Source organism: Plecotus auritus (genome assembly GCF_963455305.1).
Source record: "Plecotus auritus genome assembly, chromosome: 7".
Classification (NCBI taxonomy): domain Eukaryota; kingdom Metazoa; phylum Chordata; class Mammalia; order Chiroptera; family Vespertilionidae; genus Plecotus; species Plecotus auritus.
The window spans coordinates 9,212,213-9,221,307 of record NC_137774.1 but is presented as its reverse complement, the minus strand read 5'-3'; the positions used below and the strand labels follow the sequence as shown (position 1 = coordinate 9,221,307).

The 9,095-nt window shown below is 55.9% G+C and overlaps 1 protein-coding gene across 2 annotated transcripts in view; it reads left to right on the top strand.

Moving 5' to 3' along the window:
* Positions 1-3,984: 3,984 nt before the first annotated feature.
* The window catches only part of THRA (thyroid hormone receptor alpha), a 23,979-nt gene continuing 18,868 nt past the window's right edge, over positions 3,985-9,095 (top strand). For both annotated transcript variants that reach the window (XM_080677191.1, XM_080677190.1), the window contains exon 1: positions 3,985-4,196. The gene's annotated coding sequence lies outside the window, so the exon portion shown is untranslated. The remainder of the gene's footprint in view (positions 4,197-9,095) is intronic.

Below are 9,095 nucleotides of genomic sequence, written 5' to 3'. Positions count from 1 at the left end.
TGAGTCCCCAGGCCGACGCTCTATCCACTGAGCCAAACCGATTAGGGCACATCTCTCTCTCTTTCTCTCTCCCTCTCTCTCCATCTAGCTAACTCTATCTCTCTCCCCCTTCTTCTCTCTCTCTCAAAAAAAAAAAAAAAAAAAAAAAAAAGAGTGTCAAATCAATGAATAAAAGCAGGATGGACCCTGAAAGACAAGCTGGAGAAGGTGTAGGCGTTTTTTCCACTTGCCTCAGCTGTCCAAAGCAAGGCTCAACCTGGCCAGAATCCCTTTGATTCCCTTGTTTGTGACCCATAACCAGGGAACCTGATTGGACGAAGGTGATTGATAATGCCCACTTTATTTTTAGCAGGACAATGGTTTGCTAATTTCCCCGTCTCTCGTCTATGCTGCCTGATCAACTCCCGTAAACCGTCCCCTCTTTCTTTCCTCTATTTCCATCTTTTCTTGATTGAAAGATCACTAAGGGGGAAGAAGCACCTGGGTTTTAGGTTCTTTTAGCTGGTGGTTTTCCCAGAACTCCCCCAAAGTTGGGCTGTGTCTGCAGAGTCAGGGGTCTCTGCTGGACACCTCATCGCTTGCTGCCGTCACCCAGAGCCCAGGAGGTCATGATGAGGTGGGGCAGGGGAACTGCTGAGGCCAAGACACAGAGCTCCTCTCAGGGCAGGTCCTATATGCCCTGTTCCCTCCAATAGCCTGAGGCTTCTTAGCAGGGTGGAGTGTGCTATGTGGGGTCTTGGCTTCAAGGCTTCTAGGGGAAGCTCTTCAGAAAGATATCTGGATCCCTGGTTTCTAGGGGTGGGACCCTCAAGAAATCTTGGGGTGCTTCCTAGCAACAATCTGAGAGGGAGGGAAGAAAGAAAGAAAAGAGGGAGCGGCCTGGGTATAGCTGCTGCCACCGGATCCCAGAGAACAGGCTGTTCCTGCTGCCTCCATGGCAACCAACATCTAAGCGCAAAGGGACTGCCAGGCATGTCCCTTTGGAGGGTCTCTATCCTCCTCACCTAGGCCCCACCCTCCTTCTCTCCCCTCTAGTCTCGGTCCTGAGGTAGAGGTGGGGGATGGAAGAGACAGACAGGGGGCGGTTTCATAGCAAAGAGAAAACAGGAGCTGGTGATGAACCAGCTCTGACAAGGGCTAGAGGAGTTGGGGGTAGGCAGGTTGAGTGGGGTGGAAAGGGTGCTGACACCACACAGAGGCAGGGGCTATGAGCCCAAACCCGGGCTGGATCCTGGCATCTGCTTGGGAGGCAGTGTGCCCTTCACTCTGCCCTTGCCCAGGTCTGTTAGCAGCCCGTAGTGGGAGCCAAGGGAAGGGAGAGAGGTAAGGAGAAGATAGGAATGGTGAACTCTTTTTTTAAAAATTTCTTTATTGATTAAGGTGTTACATATGTGTCCTTATTCCCCCATTACTCCCCATCCCCCCACTCATGCCCTCACCCCCCTGTTGTCTGTGTCCATTGGTTAGGCTTATCTGCATGCATACAAGTCCTTTGGTTGATCTCTCCCCAAATGGTGAACTCTTGTCTTTGAGTTCAAGGGGTCCCACTCTGCCCCTGAAGGGGGAAAAAAGTGGATCAGGAAGCACTTCATTTTTCTTTTTTAAATCTTTATTGTTGAGAGTATTACAGATGTCCCCCTTCCCCCCCCCCATCCCTCCCCTCCACCCGGTTCCACTACCCCACTGTCTGTGCCCATACATAAGATCTTTGGTTAATCTCTTCCCACTGCCCACCCCCCTTCCCTCTGAGATTCATCCGTCTGTTCCATGTTTCCATGCCTCTGATTCTATTTCATTCACCAGTTTAATTTGTTCATTAGATTTCCTGTTCATTTGATTTTTAGATTCAATTGTTGATAGATATGTATTTATTGCCATTTTATTGTTCATATTTTTAACTTTTTTTTTCTTCTTCACTTCATTTTCTATGGCTCTGGGTCTAGAATGTCTAAAAGTCTATCTCGCTCAATATCTGTAAGGCCTTTTGTCTTGAGAGTGTGGTGGGGGAAGCCAGAATGGAGGGGAGACAAAACCATAGCAATTTTCTTTTATCTTCCCCCTCTTGATTCTGTCATCCTCCCCTAATCCAAATCTCTGCTAGACCTCTCCACTGCCTCCTGGTTCTGCCTGGTTGATGCAGAGTATAAATGAAGCTCATCTCATAAATCTATCCCATACTTTGGGACTCTCTCCCAACTCCTTGGGCAGCCCTATCCCAAAAGACTTATTTCCATACAGGGTAGAGCATGCACCCTGCACCCTGCACACCACAGCCTTGCTCCGAAGGGTTTCAGCCAAACCGGATCATCGAGGAGGTGGCATAGATGTCCAACAGCCACCCTCAGTGCACCTTGCTGTTCTGCTCTGCATGCACACTGCTCTGACTGGACAGTGCAGCCTCCTGCTCCACCCTCAGCTGTTGCATGTCCACTGAGGCGCGCCCAGGCCAAACCCACAGGTTCACTTACTGCATGCTGACTCTGCACACTGCAGCCTCGGTTCCCCACTGCAGCTACCGCTACCGCACACTGCAGGCTACTTCCCGCCCCCCCCACCCCCACCCCGCAGACCCTCAACACCACCTCTCCACTCTGCAGCTGGGGGGATGCATCCCAGGCGCCCTTCTCATTCCTCACGATTGCAGGGTGGTCCCAAGAGAGGTACCCTTCTCTCTCCCATGCTTTGCAAACCCCACTGCTCCCTGTAAGAGAAGGGGCTGCAACAGAGTGAAGATGCAGGTGGCTGAGACTAAGATGAGCCAGGGCAGCCCAACTCGGATAGGCTGTCGGCCAGAACCCCACACTTAGCAAGTGATTTTTTTTTTTTCCAGTGGAACAGACCTCCTTAGCACACACACACACCCCTCCAAGGGCAGACCTTAGAGACAGTGCCTCGCCCCGAAAGCCGTGGGAAGGCTGTGGCTCCCGCTGGTAAACTCCGCTAATGACAGCAGGGGAACCGGCGGGGCCAGGGGGGGTGCTGGAGTAATTAAAGCTCTACCTGGCGCTGGGAGATCCCGAGATGAAAGGGGCTCTGGCGTCACTGGGTTGGTTTTATGTCCATGAACGCAGGTGTGTGTGTGTGTGTGTGTGTGCATGGGTGGTGGGGCTCCATGGTGGAGACCTCTCCTGTGGGGAAGAGAATCCATTTTTATGCAGCCTGCCCTCCCCCTCAGATTGGCCCCTGTACCATTTGGATTTCGGTGGGGGCAAACGAGGGGGGAAATACCACCTCTGTGAAGCTGAGAGTTGAGGGGGTAGGGCAAGTCTTGCCCCCTCCTCAGCTCAGGTAGGGGGCCAGATGGTTGAGGAAATGGCTGGTGACCGTGAGGAGAAATCCTGTATTGGAAGAGGGCGACATTGGAAAGGGGAGGCAATGGATCTTAGAAATTAGCGAGGAAGGGAGGTAACGGCAAATAAACCTCCAGAAGGATTAAAAACAGGATGAGTGAAGTGAAAAGGACCTCAGGGTTCACCTGCCCAACCCTCGCATTTTCAGGTCGAGGAAGCTCTGCCCCCGTCCTCCCCCCCCCGCCCCCCCCGCGCGAGAGCGGGGGTGATTGCTCAAGGTCACACAGTGAGTTACCGGCAGAGGACTCGAACTCAGAAGCAAACTCTGAACCCCCAGGGTTTGGTATTTAATCTCTCTCCCTTCTTACAAGGGGCAGGCTCGTCGATACTCCCTTCTCCATCCCCACAATGCAAACCCCCAAACCTCCCATTCTTTCAACGAGCAAAGGCTATTCTTTAAATGACATCTTTTTCGAAATATGTCACCAAGTACCACTCCTGCCGTGGAGTGGGGACGGCGAGTCCGAGCCGGGCGGGGGCGGGGGCAGGAGAGGGGCGGCCGGGCGGCTGGCTGGCCCGGGTCCCGGGGCGCGGCAGGGAGCGGGGGGCGCGGGCCGGCGGCGGCGAGGCGGCCTGCAGGGAGCAGCCGCGAGCCGGCCCGGCGCGCGAGCGAGAGCCCCAGCCGGAGCGGGGCGGGGAAGGGAGGAGCCAAGAGCGGCCGCCGCCTCTGCCGGAGGAGCCGCGGGGCCGCCACACTCGCCCCCCGCCCCCCCGCGCTCACTCGCACTCACACCCGGGCGCAGGAGGCGGGCGGCCCGGGCCCTACCGGCCCCCCATGGACGCCCCCCGCACGGGGCGCTGAGACCCCGCGTCGCTGCCCAGCCCGGTCCAGCGCGCCACGCCGAGGTAAGAGGGAGGGAGCGAGGGGGCATTAATATGCAAATACCTCGCGATTGATTATGCAAAGCCGCGGGGCTCTGTGGCCAGTTCCCCGGCGATCTGGGGGCGCCCGGGGGGTACCCGCCGCCAGCCTCAGCCTACCCCGACGCCCCGGTGACCGTGTCACAGCCCGGGAGCTTGCAATTTACGCCCTTGGGAAGGGAGGTGTTGCTAGGAGGTCGGTGGGCCCCGGGATTTGCCAGCGGAGATGGCGTCCAGGCCTCCCCCTCGAGGGCCCGCCTGGCCTCTGTCCGGCCCGTCTGCTGCGCATTCCCGGGCCCGGCCCCGCTGCCGGCCGCCCGAGCGCCCCCGCCCGCCCGCCGCGCCGCGGTTTGTTTACGGTGCGCCGGAGGCCTGCCCCCCCTCGGCCCCCACCCCTAGCCTCTGAGGCCGAGTGGCCTTTGCAAAGCTGCCTCCAGTTGCGGAGACTAGTAATAGTGGGGTGGATTGGTGAGCTTGCAGGGCCCCGGAGAGGGAAGTTCCCCCCCCCCCAACTTCACCCGCCTCCCCAATTGAGCATGGCTCTCCGGGTGCAACACTCCTAATTGCAACAAACGTGGCTGGGGGTGGGGGAGTGTATTTGAGGGTCCCAAGATGATTAGGGGAATTGCAAGCCAGGGTTGTTGGAGAAAGAGGGAGGAATGGACCTGTGTTGTGCGTGCCCCCCCCTTTTTTATTCCCTCCCCTTGCAACGTGTCTCCTCTGGTGCCCCTTCTCTGCCTGGGGCCCTCCCTTGTCCGGTGTGAAAGAAAGGCCTGGGGCTGGCGGGCAATGGAGAGAGCCACCATTTCCAGGGTGGAGGTCCCAGTAGGACAGCCAGTGGGATGGGAACCCACCTCGCAATGATGGCTCTGGCCCTAGGAGGGGGAAGGAATGAACAGGGCTGTTTTCCAAGATGAGGGGGGAGCAAATGTGACATGCAGACACTGAGATATGCCCGCACAGACAGCCACATGCACGGCCAGGGACACCCAGGCAGACTCAAGGACAGGAGCTGCTGGACACACCCACATGGGGACAAGGGAAAAGGCAGGCTGCTGCTGCACTGGGGAGCTCAGAGGGGTGGGACACACCCACGGGAGACCGACCCATGCACGTTCTCACGCACAGGGTCACACGGAGATGCTGTCACACACAGGGGCAAGGAGGAGTCTCCGTCACCCACATAAAAAAGTCTCTATCGCACGCATGCATGAACACGGGGCAATTGCACGCAGCCACACGTTACAAAAGACCCTGTCACTCACAGGCACACACGTGCTCTCATGAGCCCAGTCACATAGGCATTATCGCCTGCCGTAACAGTGGCTGTCACTCAGTCAAAGCAAACGTGGTTACACATCAACACATGTATACACAATGTAGCAACAAGTATTTTCTTGGACTCCTACTGTGGATCTCTGAGGTTCTGTATACAACAAAACCCCTGCTCCCAAGAAAATTAAATGTGTTTGCGTGAAAGGACTTTTCTGCATAATGGTGCAAGGAATGCATTCGTGATAACGTTCTAGGTCTCTATCGCTTGTCATCCCACGGCACTAGATAATGAGCGTGAGACCTGGCAGAATTACTCCAAGAGTTCAGGATCCCGCCCAGAGCCTGCCACAGGAAGTGCTCTGTAAATACTTGTTAATTGATTGACTGTGGGAACTCCAGTCACAGGTGCACTCAGGTACACACTGTCCCAGGGACTCAGGTGCAGAAGGCATTCACCAGGCCCAGGTCCACACCAACAGCTGTGCCTAGACAACCCCAGAAGCAAATACACTGTGACTGCAGTCAGGCCATCCCCAGATGTACACATAGTCATGGACTCTTTCCCTTAAGCTTCCTTCTATTTTCTTCCTCCAGGTTTAGCTTTTCTTTCCTTTTCTTTCTTTCTTTTTTTTTTTTTTTGAGGGACAGAGAAACTAGAGCAGAGAGTAGGGACAGGGGGTGGGGGTGGGGGTTCCAGAGAGCGGAGTCATGGGCCTGAAGCAGTGTCCAGTGACTTCCAGCAGCTGGGGTTGTCCTGGCTGCTGAGAGAAGGAGCTTCTAGAATCTCCCTCCCCACCCTAAAAGCGAATGGTGGGGGGATCTAGCTGCCCCTGCTGGGATTTTTTGTCTGAGCCTTTCCTGGGGCAGTTCACTCTCCCCCAGCGGAGTTCCTGCCTCTCAGCCTGAGTCTGGCCCCTTTTTCCACCTCTGCCCTCCTGTCTAAACTTGGAAGCCTTCCTTAGGCTGCATGCTGGTGAGTGTCTGGGTGAGTGATGTGTATTTTTGACTTGGAATTTCTCTCTAACGCCATCTCTCCGTTGCTCTGTCTTGCTGTGTCTGATTCTCTCTCCTTGTGTGTCTGCCAGACTGTAACTCTCACCCTGTCACTACTCCCGTCTACCCCTGTTCTTGTCTGTTTTTGCCACAACCTCCTTTCTCAGAGCTGGGAACTGGCATTGATGGTCTTCATAGTTTTCCGGTTGTTAATACTCAAACCCCGCTCCTCAGTCCCTGCCTGCCCTGCCTCTGGGGTCATGGAAAGGTTGGGGTGGGGGGTGGGGGCAGGGGGCTGCTCAGGACATCCTGCACTTCCTCAATGCTGCAGCTGCAGGCCAGCAAGTTTTGGGGGCTGGGAACGGGGGATAGGGAAGGGGGTTACCTACTGCCCATGCTGACCTCTCAGGCTGCCAGGCTCAGCCAGGAGACACCAGATGGGTGGAAGCCCCCCGGTATGCACGCCAAGCAGGCGGCTAGCTCCAACCAGGCCAGTGAGGAGCCCCTCACCTCACTCACCCACTGGAAGAGACTCACCCCCATGGGCAGTGGCAAGAGTTGGCAGGACCTCCAGTGGCCTTTCTCCACACCCCTGGCAGCTGAGACCCACCTCAGAGATGCCCAACAGCTGTGTCCTCTTTGCCCAGCCTCCGAGTGTGTTTCTGAGGGTACAGCTGCCCAGACTGTGCGCAGGGCTGAATGAGGTGCAGGCTCCAGCCCAGGGCAGCAGAATGGGCAACTTTTCCAGAGAGTGAATCTGAACGGGGGACACCAGGCATGTCTGCTTTGCTCCCCTCTGGCTGTGGCCTGTTTGGGCGAGGAAGCACTGGTAGTGATTCTACCACAGAGAAGCCATGGGTTGCTACAGAAGGGAAAACGGAGGCTTGGTCACAGGGACCAAGGTATTATTCCTCCAGCAGCTAATAAATATCCTATAATGGTTAAGAGCACAGACTTGTTGGGAGCCAGGTTGCCTGGGTTTGAATCCCAGCTCTGCCACTTGCTGGTTGCATAACCTTGGGCAAGTGATTTAACCTACCCCTTGCATTAGCTGTAACTTGGAGATGATAGTACCTACTTCATTCAGCTTTTTGAGGATCAGAGGATTTAGAATATATAAAAATGCTCTAAAAAGTGCCTGGTGCTCACAAGCACTGTATGTGTTAGCTGTTACAGTGGGGAAGCCTGTGGGCCTGGGGTCCCCTGGATTTCTTGGAGAAGCTCCTGGACATCACAGGAGCAGGAATGAGAGAGGGTGGGGTCCGTGGGCAGAATGGGTCCCTAATCTCTAGACTCCTCAGCCTTTGTGTCACCATTTTCCCCTCTACAAGTTTCTGCAACCTCAAGCTTCTCTGAACCTCGACTTATAGCTGCTGCTTAAAAGGAGTCCTTGGCATCTCAGCCTGGGACACACCTCCCCAGTCAGGGGCACATGCATGAATGTTTGGGCATCACTGCATCTCTGTTGGGGCAAGTCTGAGCACTGGGAATGGGGGTGGCGGGGAGGACCAGGAGGGAGAATAACAAGGAAAGCAGGCTCCTCTCCGTAACCCTCCTTACTTATAGAGTATAACGCCCTTCCTCTCTCCTGGGGACCCAGCAGCCCAGCTACCTACCATTGACTGAGCAACCAGGACCCACCCTGGCTGACAGACACCAGATTCCCCGCCCTGGCATGGAGGGGGCATTTATGTGAATGGGGGTGGCGCTGAGAAGGCTCAGTGTGGTAGGCATGGTGCCTTGAGATCCAGGGTTGCCTTTTCCCTCTGTGAAGCCGGTGATAAGACTCCTCTCTCTCCTCCAAATTCCTTTTATTCAGCTCTTCCCCTCCAAGGTGCAGCAAGAATATCGGGGAGTCGGGGGGATGCCCTATGGGGAGCCACTGGGGAGCCAATCTCAACTCCAGCTCTCATGGCTGCAGAGGTGCTTGGGGGACGGTTTAGATGTTGGTGGGGGAGGCGAGCGTGACCACAGTAGAAAGAGAACCGGCTGGGAGTTGGCAGCTGGGTGTTTGCCATCCACCAGTTGCTGAATTTGGGCCTGAGTTTTCATCATCTCCAGACAATGGTGCCTGCCGCACTCTGAGTGAGGGTGAATAATGCACATGGATGACACCTGTGCTCCATGAGTAACACCTGTGGACTCTCCAGCCCTCCCAGGGCCTGGCCCACTCCAGGGTGGGGATACACTTGCCGCCAGAACCAGAGACGGTTCTCAGGGGCTCATGGAGGCCTCTGGGGCTGGTGTGTGGCGGAGGGCTTACGGTTGGTTTTTGAGCATATGGTGCAGTCCTCCTCCTTGGCAGGCCAGGGTAGGGCTGCCAAAGAGGAACTAACTTTTGTTTACTTTGTGTGAGGTGGTCCAGAGGGAGGGGTCAGACCGTGTCTGGGTAGACAAGGGTAGCAAAATGGAACTTACCGGTGCCCAGAAAATGCTACCATTGCTCCCTCGCCTTGAGGGGGGAGCATTCGCTCTGTGGACCCCGGGCTGGACTTAAAGATTAGGGCCGAAGGCACAGCCACACCCTCCAGCAGTAGCCAAGGGCGGCATGGCTGGGCCAAAACCCCAGCCCATCCCCTCTTCCTCCTCCTCCTCCTCTCCTCTTGCCAGGCAGAG